The sequence below is a fragment of the Sapajus apella genome, unplaced genomic scaffold, assembly GCF_009761245.1.
Source record: "Sapajus apella isolate SASKATOON/1434 unplaced genomic scaffold, GSC_monkey_1.0 scaffold155, whole genome shotgun sequence".
Taxonomy (NCBI): domain Eukaryota; kingdom Metazoa; phylum Chordata; class Mammalia; order Primates; family Cebidae; genus Sapajus; species Sapajus apella.
In genome coordinates this window covers 841,869-859,421 of record NW_022437095.1, presented here as the reverse complement: position 1 = coordinate 859,421, position 17,553 = coordinate 841,869, and the positions used below count along the sequence as shown (strand labels likewise).

Genomic DNA, 17,553 nt, shown 5'->3' with positions numbered 1-17,553 from the left:
AGGGACAGAGCCAGGGCCTTGATCCCGGGAGTGGGGTGGAGGATCGGGACAGGGCCAGCGCCTTGGTTATGGGTGTGCAGTGGGGGTTCGGGACAGGGCCGGGGCCTTGATCCCGGGTGTGGGTGGGGGGTTCGGGAGAGGGCGGGGGCCTTGATCCCGGGAGTGGGGGGGGGGTTCGGGACAGGGCCGGGGCCTTGATCCCGGGAGTGGGGTGGGGGTTCCGGGCAGGGCCGAGGTCTGGGTCCCGGGTGTGGGGTGGGGGGTCCGGGGCAGGGCCGAGGCCTTGGTCCCGGGCTGAGGGTGGGGCAGGGCTGGGGTCGCGTCCGTCCTGGGCGGCGGGCAGGGGTCTTGAAAGGGAGCACGCGGTGACGGAGGCCCAGGACCCAGCCCCCCGGAAGTCAGGGCCCGGACGGCCCCGCAGCGTCAGGCGCTCTGGTCACGCGGGGGACGGCGGGCGGGGCGGGACGTGCGGCGTGCGCGGGGCGGGGCGGGACGTGCGGCGTGCGCGGGGCGGGGCGATGTGCGCGCACGCGCCAATGGCAGGGCCGCGAGCAGGGTGCGCGCGCGGAGAGGCCAGGAAGGCGGAGGGGCGGGCGGGGCGCTGGGTGCGCCCAATCAGCGCGCCGCAACCCCATGACGCGAGGCTCTCCCGGGTGCCGAGCGCCAGTCCGCGATCCCGTAGGGTGAGTGCGCTGGGGCAGGGCGCGGGGCGCGGGTCCGCGCGGGGGCGGGACTTCCGTAGGGCCCCGGAAGTGGGATCTGTGTGTTCTCATGCGAACGGGAAGGAGCGTTGGGGATCTGGAGTCCCGAGGTTGAGACATTTTCAGGCCCGAAAGGGGAAGGATCTGTTGCCGCCGCCGTCAGCCCGCGCCCGTCCTCCCCCCGACCTCCGGCCCGGCCCGGCCGCGCCGCCTCTCGCTGCTGTCTCACTCCTCGCCGTCCCCGCGTGTGGCGCGGCCGCCGGGCCCCGGGGCTTAGGCGAGGAGCCCGCGGGCGGCCGGTCGGGCGGGGCGGCGGCGCTGACAGGTGAGGCACCCCGGGCCGCGGTGGGCGGCCCCTCCCGGCCCAGCTCGGACCCGCGCCGTGCCGCTTGTCACCGCGCCGCCATCTTCCCGCAGGACGCGGCCGCGGCGGGCAGGGCCGGGCCTGGGTCGGGGCAGGGGAAGGCCGGGGCCGGGGCTGAGGAGGACCGGGGCTGGGGCACGGGAAGGGCGGGGCTGAGGAGGACCGGGCCGGGGCAGGGGATGGCGGCGTCTGGGGAGGACCAGGGCCGGGGAAGGTGGGGGCCCGGGCTGAGGATCGGCTGAGGCGGGGCGGCAGACGACGGGGCTGGGTGCCCGGAAGACTGGGCCGGGGTCAGGGTCGGGCGGCCGGGGCAGGGCCGGGGCGGCGAGGACTGGGGTCGGGAAGGGCCTGGGCGGGGCCGGGGTCGCGGGCCGCGAGCGCCCCCAGGCCCGGCGGGCGCCGGCACCCGCAGTGCGGAGCCGGCCTCGCTCCTCGCCCCTCGCCCCTCGGTCCCGGGTAGGCGGCCGTGCGGGGCGGGACGGGTCATCAGGGCATCGCATTCCTTTAGAACCAGGAAGTTGGGATCCTGTTGCTCGGTGTGTGTTTGGAACGCTCCCGTCTTTCTCTTGATAGATTTGAGCAGAGGTAGATTCTGAAGGAGTTAAAAAAACAGCCGGATGCGGAGATTGCTGGTGTTGGTCTTGGGGCTGGGATACGCGGGCGGCGGAGGAGCGGGTCGGGAAGCTGCTGCACCTGCCTCTCGGGGTGCGCTCGGGAACGTCCGGAGCCATTCCGCCTCGGTGCCGTTGTGTGTTGAAACTTCATGCGAACATCATCTCGCTTTTCTCCTTATTTTAACCTAAAACGGTCTTAAAACTTGCCTGAGATGAAGCTTGAGAAAGCTAACTGTAGAAAACTACCTTTTATCTGGCTTTCGTTCGAGATTCTCTGAGTGTATGCGCAATAACTTAATCGAAAATTGGAAGTTTGAGGTTTTGAATAACTGAGGAAACAGGAAGGTTTTCCTTGACAGGGCAGCGGAGTTAGTCTGTAAGGTATAAACAGTATGCATGAGGCCTTTTTTAGAGATAAGAGCTACTCCAAGGTGAACACTGAAGTGAACATACAAGTTATTTTCACTTTCAAAAGTTTTTTCCTCTTAGTTTCAGTTGTTTGAATATTTAAAGACACTTGAAATAGGCGCTGAGTTGTAGTTTCTGAAGACCACAGTGGGGAAGACTGGTGTCCTCTTTTTCCTTGGTGGTCAGGTGGTGTGCGCAGTGTGCAATTTCCATACTTCCCCAACCTGCCTGGCGCCCCTCATTACAGCCAGGGTAATTTACAGAAGTTGAAATGGTTGTGGCTTTTCAGTTTTTTCCCCCTGTGCTTAATATGCTGAAAAGCAGTTTTGTAATCAAACCTTAAAAGAAATAGGTTGAGGTTTGCTAAGTGAAATACGTTCCGAAAGGCATCAGATTAACAAGCTTATTATTTAACCATAAATTTAATTTATATACTTCTCTTTGAAACTGGCGTTGGTTAGAAACAAATTTTATCCCATATTTTGAAAAGTTAGTGTAAGTTGAGTTGACTTATTTACATGAAACTGAGGTATGGCTTACTCATTAGAAGTTATCCTTGTGTTGCTTACATTTTCTCAACTGTAAAAAAAGTGGGATGATGATAATCTCATTTTCTTAGGACTATTGTACCACAAACATGAAAATGTTGGCTCTTTTTGCTATTACTGCTTTTTTTTTTCCCCTGCGATGGAGTCTTGCTGTGTCGCCCAGGCTGGAGTGTAGTGATGTGATCTCCACTCACTGCAGCCTCCACCTCCTAGGTTTAAGCGATTCTACTGCCTCAGCCTCCCGAGTAGCAGGGATTACAGGCACGTGCCAACCACACCCTGCTAATTTTTGTATTTTTAGTAGAGACAGGATTTCACCCTGTTGCCCAGGCTGGTCTCAAACTTCTGGCCTCCAGTGAGCCACCTTGCCCAGTTTACTGAATTTTTAAAATATTCTACCTTGTAGCTGTCAATTTATTAGCAGAAAGTTTTATGTTTGTTTGTTTGTTTTTTGTTTTTGGCTTGTTTGCATGTATCTTGGCAGAGAAAACAGGTTCTGAGCACAGAATGTGTATTTGGAGAAAGCAGTTCCACTATTTTTAAGTAGGAACCAGAGAGAAAAAAGATAACATGAGTACAGTTCTGTAGGTAGTTGGAATTAAGTGGCAGCAAATTCAAAGAGAAATGCAATTTGATTTAATATTTGGGAAGATTGCCCTTTTTATTTTTATTTTTTTTTTAAAGACAGGGCCTCACCATGTTGGCCAGGCTGGTCTTGAACTCCTGACCTCAGGTTATCTGTCCGCCTCGCCCTCCCCGAGTGCTCAGATTACAGGCGTGAGCCCCCACACCCGGCCAAGATTGCCCTTTTTAAAAGACTTAAAGAATTGATTGAGTTTAATCCAATTTCCGTAAGTAAGCACAAGTTTTGGCAAGTATACATTTAAGCTGTTTTTATGAAGCAGGCTTCAAATTATCTTAAAATGTTATTCTAAAATACATGCAGGCTTGGTGGGGTGGCTCATCCCTGTAATCCCAGCACTTTGGGAGGCCTAGGTGAGTTTATCTGGGAGACCAGGAGTTCACCAGCCTGGGCAACACGGAGAGATCTCATTTCTACAAAAAATCAAAATATTAGCCAGGCATGGTGGCTCATGCCTGGAGTCTCAGCTATTGGAGATGCTGAGGTGTGAGGATCACTTGAGCCTGGGAGGATGAGGCTGCAGTGATCCTGTCACTGCACTGCAGCCTGGACAAGGGAAACCTTGTCTCCCCCCACCCCCAAAATATTCAAATTAGAACATTAAATTGTTAATGGTGTTTACAATGAACTGTGCCTTCTGGTAGCTGCAGCTACTCTACATAGATTTGCAAATTTTTGTAGTGAGGTTGTGGTAGATGTTACCACGCCTTTCTCTGTTATTTCATTGTCATGTTAAAATTCTTGTTTTCCATAAAAATAGTGATAACTAGGATTATAATCTAGGTCTTCAATTTTACTAATGTGTTGTCTATGTTTTGGTCTCTTGAGGTTATAAAAAAGCTGTATAGCTGTGTTACCATCAGTTCCATATGCTCTTATCCTAGTGTTAAAGGTACAAGTTTTTTTTTTTTTGAAACTGAGTTTCACTCTTGTCACCCAGGCTGGTGTGCAATGGGGTGTTCTTGGCTCACTGCAACCTCTGCCTCTTGGGTTCAAGTGATTCTCATGCTTCAGCCTCCGGGAGTAGCTGGGATTATGGGCCCCTCCCACCACACCCGGCTGTGTGGTTTTTTTTTTTTTTTGTAGAGACAGAGTTCTACCATATTGGCCAGGCTGGTCTCAAATTCCTGACCTCAAGTGATCCACCTGCCTTGGCCTCCCGAAGTGCTGGGATTGTATGCTGAGATACTGCACTGGCCAAAGGTACAAGTTTTAAATATGCTTTTATCATTCATGCAGTAGTCTTACAGATTCTCTCAGATTTAGGGATATTCTTTTCAGATGGATAAATTGCACAAAAATCTTGGAGTGTATTCTTATAATTCTACAAAATTCTCAAAACCTTTTTCCAATGGAGAGAAGACATGAACACTGAAGTAATGTTTTTGGAAAATACCTTGTTAAAAACAGACACCACTATAAAGGTGTGCTTGCTTATACACTTGTAAAACTTACTGATGTGAAGAATTCTCCTTTTTCCTTAAAAGCTAATTTTAGAGAATGAAGTAAATGAAGCACTCAGGATTAACCTCGTCAGGCCTAAGTTTAGTTCAGTTTAAACTTTTTGCTCATACTTGTTGATATCTTTGGAACAACTCTACTTCTAGAGTTGTTTTGATTAGAAAATGAATTCCTTTTTTAGAACATGGAATTGCAAGGTAGTAAACTGCTAGGTTGTCAAAAGAAGGAAGATAAATTCCAACTTAGAAGTTTTTTCCCCTAACGTTCTAATGCTTTGTTTTTCCTGTGTGTAAATGTCTTCCTTAGGAACAGAGAAAATTATGAACTCAGCTGTGTTTCCTTTCCTCTTCTTTCTCATTGGCCTCCCCCTTAACCTCATGCCTAATACCTTTTGTCCCCTCAATGCCTTTATAAACTCTGTCTTTTCACAGTTTTTCTGGTGAAGTTGTCATGGCTTCTATTTCAACCATAAAGGATTTGCAGTTCAGTGATGCTGCTGGTTTTACATCTTCTTTCGTAGTCTTGTTATTTATTTCCCATCAGCCCCATTGCCCGGTTAGGAGACCTAAGCAATGGAGTATGTTGTAATATTGAATGAATTTCATGTTTAACACAATTTTTTTGAGACTGAATCTTGATCGTTTGCCCAGGCTGGAGCACACTGGCGTGATCTTGGCTCACTGCAATCTCTGCCTCCCGAGTTTAAGCGATTCCCCTGCCTCAGCCTCCTGAGGAGCTGGGACTACAGGTGCGCGCCACCATGCCCGGCTAATTTTTGTATTTTTAGTACAGATGGGATTTCACCATGTTGGCCAGGCTGGTCTTGAACCCCTGACCTCAAGTGATGGACCTGCCTTGGCTTCCCAGAGTGCTGGGAATACAGGTGTGAGCTACTGCACCCTGCCATGTTTAACACAAATTTGAAAGTATACTACTAAATTTTTTAGGGGGAGTATGAGAATCACAGAGATGAGACTTGATCTTTGCCAGAAATGTTCTTTATGAAGTCTGATGTGCATACATTTGCCTGATAAAATACTTTTATTTACACAAATCATTTTAGTCACAATGTAGCCAGAGGTTGCTTTAAGGGCATAGCCTGATGGCTGGCCTCTTTTCAGAAACTCATCAGGACTGCCCTGGGTCTTGCCCTGTGTGTGGTTCTACTTCTGCATCTTCCTTCTTGCTCTGCCCCACCTTTCAGGCAGGACCATCCCTCCCTGTCTTCCTAACTTGGTGTTGGAAACATTGTAGACATTGCTGTTGGTAGATTCTTTGCCTGAGATTGAATGTCCTCTAACTTTTAAAAAAAATTTTAAAATATTTACTTAGCTCCTTAACCCATCCTTAAAAAGATATTTTAGGAGTCCTCCAGGCTTCTTTGCCTTAACTTCTGAGGTTATATACTTCTCTGTTTCTGTAGCAACATAAGTGTATCTTTGTGTTGTTTAGCACATAATGTAAGCTCCCTGTGAGTGAGATTCTCTTTTTATACTTGTAACCTCTGCCCAGCCCATGGCCTGGTAAACCTGTAGATGTTTAGTGAAATTAATTCAAGTAAAGGGATAAGAATGCTTAAAGATATCTTCCACCTGTGTTCCAGAGAAATTGTTTGCTCATCGTATTCTTGGATGGTTCTGTAAACAAATAGGAAATCTTTACTCAAAAAGGATACATTAGAAAGTTGCTTATAATAGAGCATAAAAGCTGTATTTGCAAATTTTCAACTGACTTTTCGTAGCCACATACAGTGCACGAAGTATTTTAAGGTAGAGTAATTTAACCATGTGACCTCTAGATTATACTGTTTCTCAGTCTTTAAAAACATGTCCGCTTTGGCTCATACCTGTAATGCCAGCACTCTGAAGGGCTGGGGCGTGTGGATCACCTGAGGTCAGGAGTTGGAAACCAGCCTGGCCAATATGGTGAAACCCTGTCTTTACTGAAAATACAAAAATTAGCCAGGTGTGGTGGTGCATGCCTGTAATCCCAGCTGCTTGGGAGGCCGAGGCAGGTGAATTGCTTGAACCCAGGAGGCGGAGGTCGCAGTGACCCGAGATCATGCCAGTGCACTCCAGTCTGGGTGACAGAGCAAGACTGTCTCAAAAAAAAAAAAAAAAAAAAAGTCCCCTTGTGATAGCCATAAGAATTTCTTACTTTTATTTTGCTTTAAGGTGAAAACATTATATTAACCCAAAATAAAATAATTGCAATATTGAAAATGTATCTCTTAAACGTTAGTGGATGTTTTTCCATTTTTTAATTTTCTGTTAAGTATTGCTACAAGGCTTGGCAATAAAGGAGGGCCACTGAGAGGTAAGAAAAGGGTTTATTTTCTTACTGTGTGGCAAGTGTTCTGACCATTTGAACACCAGGGATGCAAAGATGAAAGGCAACAGGATTTTTCTGCAAGATCCATCATCCGGAAGCAATAGGAAAGTGCACTGTTCTGTGTAAAGCCATAGAGACTGGCTTTTGCAGGTGGGTGGCTCTCGGCTCTGTGCTGCTTTGGATAGTCTGCTACAACCGTCACATGTATTATGGTGTATCCTGCCCTGGACTCTCCATGCCTCCCTTCCTTGCTGTATTTTTCTTCACAGTACTTATGATACTGTATAACATGCCATATAATTTACTTATTTTATGTATGGCCCATCTTCTCATACTTGATATGAAGTAAAGATTTATATTTTGCTCCTCAGTATGAACCTAGGTCTTAAAACAATATCTGGTGTACATAGCATCCACTAAATAGTTGATGAGTAAATCCCGGGTAATGGGGAACAAAAGGGATAAATTGCCATCTCTTTTGGAGTTTGCTGTCCATTGAGACAGGTGGACAATCACATAATTCAGTAGGAAAGTGCAGTGCACTAAGAGCCAGCGTGGAGGGATCAGGAGGCTTCTCTAAGGACGTGGTGGTGGCACTGAGGCTGGAGGGATGGTGGTGGAGTGAGAGGTCAACAGAGAGAGTTGGCTGTGTGGTGCCCCAGGTGGGAAGGTGCAGAGTGCTCTGAAGGAACTAGTGTGAATAGGCCGAAGGAAAACAGTGAGGGTGGGGAGTAGGTGGAGGGCTTTATTTTACAGGGTCTGGGAGGTCCCCATGTAGGTTGATTATTTTGCCCTTTATCCTAAGACCAGGGGAAGCAGTTGGAGGGTTTTACAGGATAGAATTGTCTTTTTAAAATGATTCTGCTTTGTAGAGAGTGGTATGGAAGCAGGGAGTGGTGCATATGGTGGGTGTTACTGGGCGGCAAGGTAGGGAACCTCTTTCTTCTTGTGTATTATCTCTCTTCATAGTTGAAAAGGCCAAGCCCTAGTCTAAATGAGACCAGCTGCCTTAAAATCCCTTTAATTTGTATTACATATAATGGTATATTTAAAAAATATTTTTTGAGACAGTTTGTGCCACCTAGGCTGGAGTGCAGTGGCACACTCAGCTCTCTGCAGCCTCAACCTGCTGGGCTGAGCGATCTTGCCACCTCAGCCTCCCGAGTAGCTGGGACCCACGGTTGCATGCCACCACACCTGGCTAATTATTGTCCAGGCTGGTCTCGAATTCTTGGGTACAACTGGCCTAAAAATACTTTAAAAATTGTTTAGAAAATATGTCTTAAATTTGCTAATATTTGCCATTTGTTTAAAGTATATTTGTTATTTCAGGTAATTTCAAACTAACATTCCTTTTTTAGGAATGCCTCTAAAAAAGGAGAACATTTTGTTTTCACATTTCAGAGAACTTTTGTTGTCAGTGCTCAAAATATGGAGATATAAACCTAGTGATCAATTTGGTATAGATTCACAAAGTGCTTCAATGATTGTTCTCTCTCTCTCTTTTTTTTTTTTTTTTTGAGATGGAGTTTTACTCTTGTTACCCAGGCTGGAGTGCAGTGGCGCGATCTCAGCGCACCGCAGCCTCTGCCTCCTGGGTTCAGGCAATTCTCCTGCCTTAGCCTCCTGAGTAGCTGGGATTACAGGCACGTGCCACCATGCCCAGCTAATTTTTTGTATTTTTAGTAGAGACGGGGTTTCACCATGTTGTTGACCAGGATGATCTCAATCTCTTGACCTCGTGATCCGCCCATGTTGGCCTCCCAAAGTGCTGGGATTATAGGCGTGAGCCACGGCGACGGGCCTGTTACCTCTCTTAATATCTGAAACATTGTCTTTTTAAAAAAAATCAAGTCCTTTAACATTTTCTTTAAAGGCTTCATGCTTTTCTTAACATTCTTTTTCTTTCTCTTTGTTGATTACATCATTGTATTTCATTGTTGAGATTGTCATCTGTGTAATTTTTGCCTATCAGAGAATACAAGTAACCTTTAGGAGGCAAGCGCAGGCTTTTTTTTTTTTTTTTTTTTTTTTTTAAACTGGGTCCATAAAGAGGGAAAGGTTAGTCAGGTTAGGGAGCATTCACACTTCTTCCTGAGAGGTAAGGTTCTCCATCTGGGCGGGGTGGGGGTGGTCAGTAGATCACCTTTGCAAAGGAAAAGACGCCATAGTTGGTAGGATTCAGACCTGTGCTGGGAAATCTCAATGGATTTCTAGTTTATTGCCTTAACCACTCAGCCCTGACTTTAAAGGAAGTTGCCTTCTAAAAATCTAGACATTTGGAAGGATGAAAGCATTGTTTCTTGTGCTTTTAGAAGGTTAAAAACAGTCAAACCATTGATAGAGCACTGGTTGGCATTTAGTGTTTCTTGAGTACCTTAAATGCGGTAGCTTATTGTGAAAGTCTTTTGGGGTGGTTTTTTGCCTGGCATGATTTTGAGTTCTATGTTCCATATTCCTCTGTGGTTAATATTCATACCTCCAGTGATACTTGTTATTTATTTGTTTGAGAGACAGGATCTCACTCCATTGCCCAGGCTGCAAGAGTGGAGCACAGTGGCATGACCATTGCTTACTGCAGCCTCCAATTTCTGAGCTCCAGCAATCTTCCTGGCTATTTAATTTTTTTTTTTTTGAGACATGAGGTCTTGCCATGTTACCCAGGCTGGTCTCCATCTCCTGGCCTCAAGTGATCCTCTAGCCTCGTCCTCCCAAGTTGCTGGGAGTATGAGTGTGAGCCTCTGTGCCTTGCTCCAGTGACAATTGTTACCAGGCTAAAGTGCTAGTTCAGGTTGCCTTTCAGTGGGTCACTTGTAGCAGGGGTCCCCAACTCCCAGGCCATGGACCCATACCCATCCGTGGCCTGTTAGGAACTGGGCTGCACAGCAGGAGGTGGAGCAGCAGGGTGAGTGAGCATTACTGCCTGAGCTCCACCTCCTCTCAGATCAGCAGTTGCGCCAGATTCTCGCAGGAGCACGGACCCTATTGTGCACTGCACATGTGAGGAATCTAGGTTGCGTGCTCCTTATGAGAAAGCCTGATGATCTGAGGTGGAACAGTTTCATCCTGAAACCGTCCTCCTCACCATCCCCCACCACCTGACCTCTGCTCTGTGGAAAAATTGTCCTCCATGAAACCTGTTAGTCCCTGGTACCAAAAAGGTTAGGTATTGCTGACCTGGAGTACTGACGGTTGTGAAAATGAGTAACTGATGAATCAGCAATAGTTGCCTCTTCACACTGTCAGTGAAGACCAAAGATGGGAAGCAGTATTACCAGTGGTGCTGTATGTGCACAGGGTCTTCAGTTTTTCACACCTCTTCCCATTTCTTTGTATAAGCTGATGAATTTAATCTCTTCTGCTGAAATCATTATCTTTTAGGACTCAGTGCAGGAGGGTTAAACCTAAGCATGAAAGGACTGGAAATGGGACATAGAACTGCCAGATAAACTGTAGAAGCATAAAGGCACTTAAAAATCTCCATGACCTGGCAAAATTCCAGTTAAGAGTAAACTTTTGCAGTGTGCCTTGGGATTCTGAGTGACCACAAGTTTTAGTATCTTTCAGGCAAGGCCACACAGACTCTTGGCATCCTGTTTCCTATAAATTCAGAATGGTGGAAGTGTGTTTGTCACTGTGGTAGTCCCCCCAACCCCCTGCCAACCTTAAGGGAAAGAAACAAGTGTTAGTTTTAATCTGTTATTGAGAATAGGTTTTTCATGAAATCACATGAAGTTACAGCTCAACAAAAACAGCTATAGATCAGATGTTTTCCCAAAGTCATTATCTGGCCACGAATTGTATTAGATAATTATATGATCAAGGCAAATAAATGCTGGATCATTAACTTCCAGTTTTCAGTTTGATCTTGGGAGGTGTGATTAGGTAAATTTATTGTAAAGGCATATATTTACAAAATTTTTAGTAATAATAGTGAACATAACATTTAATCAGCCTTAACCCAGTTGCATGGAGTATTTTTTTTAATATATATGTATCAGTGCCATTGTTATCAGTCTGGAATTACAAGACGGGAGGAACCTTTAATTCTTTTCTTTTTTTTTTTTTCCTGGACACAGGAGTCTCACTTTGTCGCCCAGGCTGAAGTGCAGTGGCTGGATCTTGGCTCACTGCAACCTCTGCCTCCTGGGTTCAAGTGATTCTCGTGCTTCAACCTCCAGAGTAGCTGGGACTACAGGCACACTACCACACCCAGCTAATTTTTGAATTTTTAGTAGAGACAGGGTTTCTCCATGTTGGCCAGGCTGGTCTCGAACTCCTGGCCTCAAGTGATCCACCTGCCTCGCTCGGCCTCCCAAGGCACTAGGATTACAGGTCTGAGCCACTGTGCCTGGCCTGATTAATTCTTAATTCATACAGTATTAGGTGTGAATTAAGTAGTACTTTTGAAGTAGGACATTTATATTCTAAGACTTTGAGTTTTGTTCTACATTATTTTGTCAACTGAAATTTGGCAGCTAGTTTCTGAAAATAATTGTCAGAAAAGCAGTGGAATATTGCAGTTGCAGTCTTAGGATTTTAGATCTCTAAAGACTCTGAAACTGAAGCCCTTGAGGTAAAATTAATTAGAGATACAGCTGGCTAGTTGGTGACAGAGCTAGGACTGTAATGGGTTTCCATTCTAAGTCCAGCATCCCTTTGCACTGTAATTTTAGAGCTTACTGTGGTCACTATGAAGGCATATCCTCCACTGTGGTTATATCAGAATAAATTGGTGAAAGCATTAACTTTATATGAGAGAATTTAAATAAGTGTTTCAATTTTTTGAGGTCAATTTTTTTTTTTTTTGAGACGGAGTTTCGCTCTTGTTACCCAGGCTGGAGTGCAATGGCACGATCTTGGCTCACCGCAACCTCCGCCTCCTGGGCTCAGGCAGTTCTCCTGCCTCAACCTCCTGAGTAGCTGGGATTACAGGCACGCGCCACCATGCCCAGCTAATGTTTTGTATTTTTTTTTTAAATAGAGACGGGGTTTCACCATGTTGACCAGGATGGTCTCGATCTCTTGACCTCGTGATCCACCCGCCTCGGCCTCCCAAAGTGCTGGGATTACAGGCTTGAGCCACCGTGCCCAGCTGAGGTCAATTTTTTAAAGCAGTTATTAGACTATACTTTTTAAAAGATTGAAATATATTTACTCCAGGAAAATTAAATGTTTTGTAATTTTAGATAATCCATTAACCTTAATCCAGATAGGGAGGTGCTAATTGGTGTTCTAGGTAACACCTTCCAGTTTGTATCATGTAATCAGACTGCATCTTACTGTTCATCTTTGAGAAATAGTCTAAGAGAAATTCATGTCAGTTAAATGGTTTTCTTCCTAAAACATCCAGAGAGAGTTGTGTATTCTAGTGTCCATGCTGTTAACACAGGAGTCTGTTTTCAGGCTTGGATCCAGCTTCAACACCTGTGTTCATACCCATCATCTTTGTGTAGAGGAGCTCACCCTAGAGAGAATGTGACCTGCTGTGAGCTCTCCTGGCCTTTCGGTTACTGACCTCAGGTAACTTTGGTGTGTGTCAGGGTCTTTTATACAGCCTTCTCACACTCTAAGAAATGACTGCGAATTGCAACAGCTCCCACCCTCGGCAATGTATTTGACTTGTAATTCAGAGGATTGAAAGCCACCTCCCCCACTCCCGTTTTCCCACATTCATTCTTCAGAACACTTCTTTTACTGTTTTGGGGAACTGAGTCCTGGTGACAGTTTACTTTACATCATCCAATACAGGAAAAACAGAAAATGGGATCTTTCTAGCTTCTTGCTTCTAAGCCTGTTGCAAGTAACACCTGACTCTTAGAAAGGGTCAGCGTTCTGTGCAGCACCTTGGATCCAAATAACATGATGTATTTGGAGGTTTAAGTCATATATCATAGTTAAGCATCAGAGATACAGGCTCTGTATTTAATAATTTAATAAGTTAATTGTTTAAATATTTAATAATAGTTTAATAATTACTATTAAAGTATTAATAGTAATTTTCATCATGGTTATATTTGAAGACAGAGTTATCCTATACTTCAAGGTTGAGAAAAGTTATCTACCTTTCTGAACAGTAATTCAGAATCATTGGAACTGATTGGAATTTTCAATGGCGATTCTGATAGCTTGCCTGAAACTTTTTTTGTTTTTGCGGTCGAGACAGGGTCTCACTCTTGTCCAGGCTGGAGTACAGTGGCGTGATCTTGGCTTATTGTGTCTTTGACATCCCAGGCTCAAGTGATCCTCCCACCTCAGCCTCCCGAGTAGCTGGGACGACAGGCACGTGCTACCACACCTGGCTAGGTTTTGTTTTTTTTGTAGAGGTGGGTTTTCATCTTGTTGCCCAGGCTTGTCTCGAGCTCCTGGGCTCAAGCAGTCCTCCGGCCTTGGCCTCCAAAAGCACTGGGTTTACAGGCATGCACCATCATGCCTGGCTTGTCTGAAACATATTTTGTGATGTTAGTGTTGACCTAAAATGAAGAAGCTGAATAGAGAGTTTATGTGGGCCAAGCTTGATGACTGCAACCCAGGATCAGATTCAAGTTGCTCTGAATATGTATACATCTTGATTAGTGGCAGTTACAAGTGGATTTTTATGATGGAATGGTGTATGACGGTGCTGGGGAAGGCTCATTCTCAGTCCTCAGTCAAGTCACTGTTTGTTTTTCTTTTTTTTTTTTTTTTTGAGACGGAGTTTTACTCTGTCACCCAGGCTGGAGGGCAATGTCTCGATCTCAGCTCACTGCACCCCCCCCATCCTGGGTTCAAGTGATTCTCCTGCCTCAGCCTCCTCAGTAGCTGGGATTGTAGGCGTCTGCCACCATGCCCGGCTAATTTTTGTACATTTAGTACAGACAGGGTTTCACCATGTTGACCAAGCTCGTCTTGAACTTCTGACCTCAGGTGATCCACCCGCTTTAGCCTCCCAAAGTGCTGGGATTACAGACGTGAGCCACCATGCCCAGCCCAAGTCACTGATGTATGTAACTGTCATTGCTTGTTAAATCATCTGTAGTCTTCGAATTTCATGATTTTGGTTTTCTTAGAGGTAAAACAATAAGATACATAGTAAAAAACCTATTGGATTGGGGATTCAGTCCAAATTGTGGGAAAACAATAAAAACTCATAAAACAATGGTCAAGGCTGGGATCTAATAACGTGGGTACTATAGTTTTCTTATGAAGCATAATTTTTCTCTCTCCAGTCCCCATTTTTACCAAAGATACAGATATTAGGAGGACCAGCTTACTTGCAAAATAAGCTTCAGTATTATACTTGGGCTGATTATTTGCATAAAATACAACAAGAATAATGATTAGCCATATAGGTTCTTTTAAGTTGTTCTTTGCTGGAACTTTCATAGGGAATTTTGGATTGAACTATAAGGCCTTAAGGCTGGGAAGTCATGCCAAGGTCTATGCAGGTAATACTTACAAGTATTGGGTAAATTCCTTTCTTTCTTGAGGTCCCAAAATATCTTGAGGTTCCTGGGCATATCAGAAAGTAAGTGTCTTCAATTGTGTCCTGTTATAATAAACAAATTCTTATTGAACTTATGCATATAATTAGACTGTCATAAAATACAAATACTCATGAATAGTTTACACATTTTGGAGAAATCAGGTAGAGAGGCAAATGTTTCATTTTTGCTCATAAAGGTGTATTTTACCCATTTTCTGTAAGCTATAAAAAGCTTTTTCTTGACTCCGGAAAACAAAACATCAAAAGAATCAGCAATGTTTCAAACAAAAAGTTGTAAAAATCATTTCAGTCGTCTGTAATTTCAGTCCCTTGTACAGTTAGCAACCTTCATGAACACAGAAGTTTATTATTAGGGTTCTGAAAGATTTTTTTTTTTTTTGAGACGGAGTTTCACTCTTGTTACCCAGGCTGGAGTGCAATGGCGCGATCTTGGCTCACCGCAACCTCCGCCTCCTGGGTTCAGGCAATTCTCCTGCCTCAGCCTCCTGAGTAGCTGGGATTACAGGCATGTGCCACCATGCCCAGCTAATGTTTTGTATTTTTAGTAGAGACGGGTTTTCACCATGTTGACCAGAATGGTCTGGATCTCTTGACCTCGTGATCCACCCGCTTCGGCCTCCCAAAGTGCTGGGATTACAGGCTTGAGCCACCGCGCCCGGCTGAAAGATTTTTTTACTAAGTCCAATGATACGATCTCCAAAATTATCAGAAACTTGTATTCAAGAATGCTTAGTACTTACCACCAAGAGCAGCTCATGGTTGTACTCTTAGCACTTTAGGAGGCCAAGAAGGGAGGATCGCTTGAGGCCATGAGTTCAAGACCAACCTGGGCAAGACTTTAGCAAGACTCCCATCTCTACAAAAAATGGAAAAATTAGCCAGTTGTGGTGGTGCCTGCTTATAGTTGTAGCTACTCGGGAGACTGAAGTGGGAGGATCACTTAAGCCCAGGAGTTTGAGGCTGTAGTGAGCTAGGAGGAGGAGTTTGAGGCTGTAGTAAGCTAGGAGGAGGAGTTTGAGGCTGTAGTGAGCTAGAAGGAGGAGTTTGAGGCTGTAGTGAGCTAGGAGGAGGAGATTGAGGCTGTAGTGAGCTAGGAGGAGGAGTTTGAGGCTGTAGTGAGCTAGGAGGAGGAGTTTGAGGCTGTAGTGAGCTAGGAGGTGCCACTGCACTCAAGTCTGCACAATAGGGCGAGACTTTGTCTCTTCAAAAAAAAAAAATTTTTATCCCCCTGAATTCCCTTGAAGAAAAAGCTAACTTTCGACTGTAGCCAATTGTAAACTACTTTTTGAGAAGAGTTGAAGCAGAACAAAAATTGTGGATGCCAAAAGAGTTAGAGTAGCTACAGTTAAAGAGACAATTTACAGGGAAATTCGGTTATTTTTGTGGCACACAACAATTTAACATAATAACTGTAATTATGTCTGACAGATCAAGACATATCAGGATTTCAGAAATCTCGTGTAATTTTGGAACACGCATTAGTAACATTCATACAAATATAACCCAAAGTTAAACACCATTTCTTAGTTGACAAAGCTTCACATGTGATTTTAATGTGCCAATTAAGCCTAATAGGTCTCTTGGACTTCCAGGGGGTTTCTTTTAGAAAATACTTAATTTTAGAATTTGAATGTTGATTTTGGAAAATAGGTCAGATATTAAAGGTTTAAAACACTTGCTCAAAATAGGATTACAGGCCACTATAAAATAATAGTCATTTATTTAGCTAGATAATTGAAAGATTTCAAAAAATGAAAACCTTTACTCCTTGATACTCAGTTTTCTAAACAGTCAAAAGACCTAACAAAGATAGCATGAGACCAACATTTTGCAGCTTATTCAAAAAGTGAACAAAAGTCTTTTGTTATCCTCGTTAATATTATATGAACATCTTGTTCAAAAGAGAAAAATCAATTTTACCATTTCATCGTATATTATCAATGCTAGAGCCTTTTTTGTTGTTGTTGGAGATAGGGTCTGCTCTGTCACCCAGGCTGGAGTGTATTGGCGTGATCATAGCTCACTGCAGCCTCAAGCTCCTGGGCTCAAGTGATCTTCTCACCTCAGCCCCCTAAGTATAAAGCTATTTTAATAAAACTGTCAATCAGCTTTGACCATGCAAGACAAAATTTCCCTAAACTTCTTACAACTACTTAAAATTTTTTATTAAAGAGCAGATCAATGCTCGGGGCCCAGACTCTGGCCCTGCATTAGTGTGCATTGTATATTAATGCTCAATTTTAGCAAAACTAAATAATTCTTTTCTAATTTAGCCAACTTGATTACACACAACATTTTTTCCATAAGATTAATCTTCCATAAATGTTCTACAACTTGTTTAAGCCTTTGGTTTTGACCTATACCTTTCTTTTATATATTGACATTTTACCTTAAGAGAAAAACTTACTTTCCCTTCCCCCTTATCATTTTGACCACTTAAAGATCTATCGTGTAAAAGGGAAAAACAATTACTTTCTCTTTTCACCTTTCCTTACATCTTACTTTTAAAATATGCTCTGTATATAACATTATTTCTTATACCAAATAGTTTTAATTACATATAATAACTACAATTTTAACTCTTAGTAACTCTAATTTTTAGTGAAAAACCAAGGAAGTAACTTTGAACTGTTTTATTCCAGATGAAAACAATTTCTTAATTTTTCCTCAATTTTTTAATTTTTATTTTATTTTATTTTTTTTTTTTAGAGACAGGGTTTCACTATATTGGTCAGGCTGGTCTCGAACTCTGAACCTCAGGTGATCCGCCCACCTTGGCCTCCCAAAGTGCTGGGATTACAGGTGTGAGCCAAACTGCCTGGCAATTTTTCCTCAATTTTTGTTTATTAACAGACCTAAATATACTTTTCTCCTGTACCATATAAATGACATTTTATGATTATCTATTAACATAACTTTAAATTTTTGAAAAGGATTTGTGAAACTATGAAATGTTTGTTTATAAATATCTCATTTACATTCATGTAATTTATTCTT

The 17,553-nt window shown here is 44.1% G+C and overlaps 1 protein-coding gene across 2 annotated transcripts in view; it reads left to right on the top strand.

The window, feature by feature from the left end:
* Window positions 1-739: 739 nt before the first annotated feature.
* The window catches only part of LARP4B (La ribonucleoprotein 4B), a 114,794-nt gene continuing 97,980 nt past the window's right edge, over window positions 740-17,553 (top strand). The window contains exon 1 of one of the 2 annotated variants that reach the window (XM_032266108.1): window positions 740-1,026. The gene's annotated coding sequence lies outside the window, so the exon portion shown is untranslated. The remainder of the gene's footprint in view (window positions 1,027-17,553) is intronic. The other variant, XM_032266114.1, reaches the window with a different exon arrangement.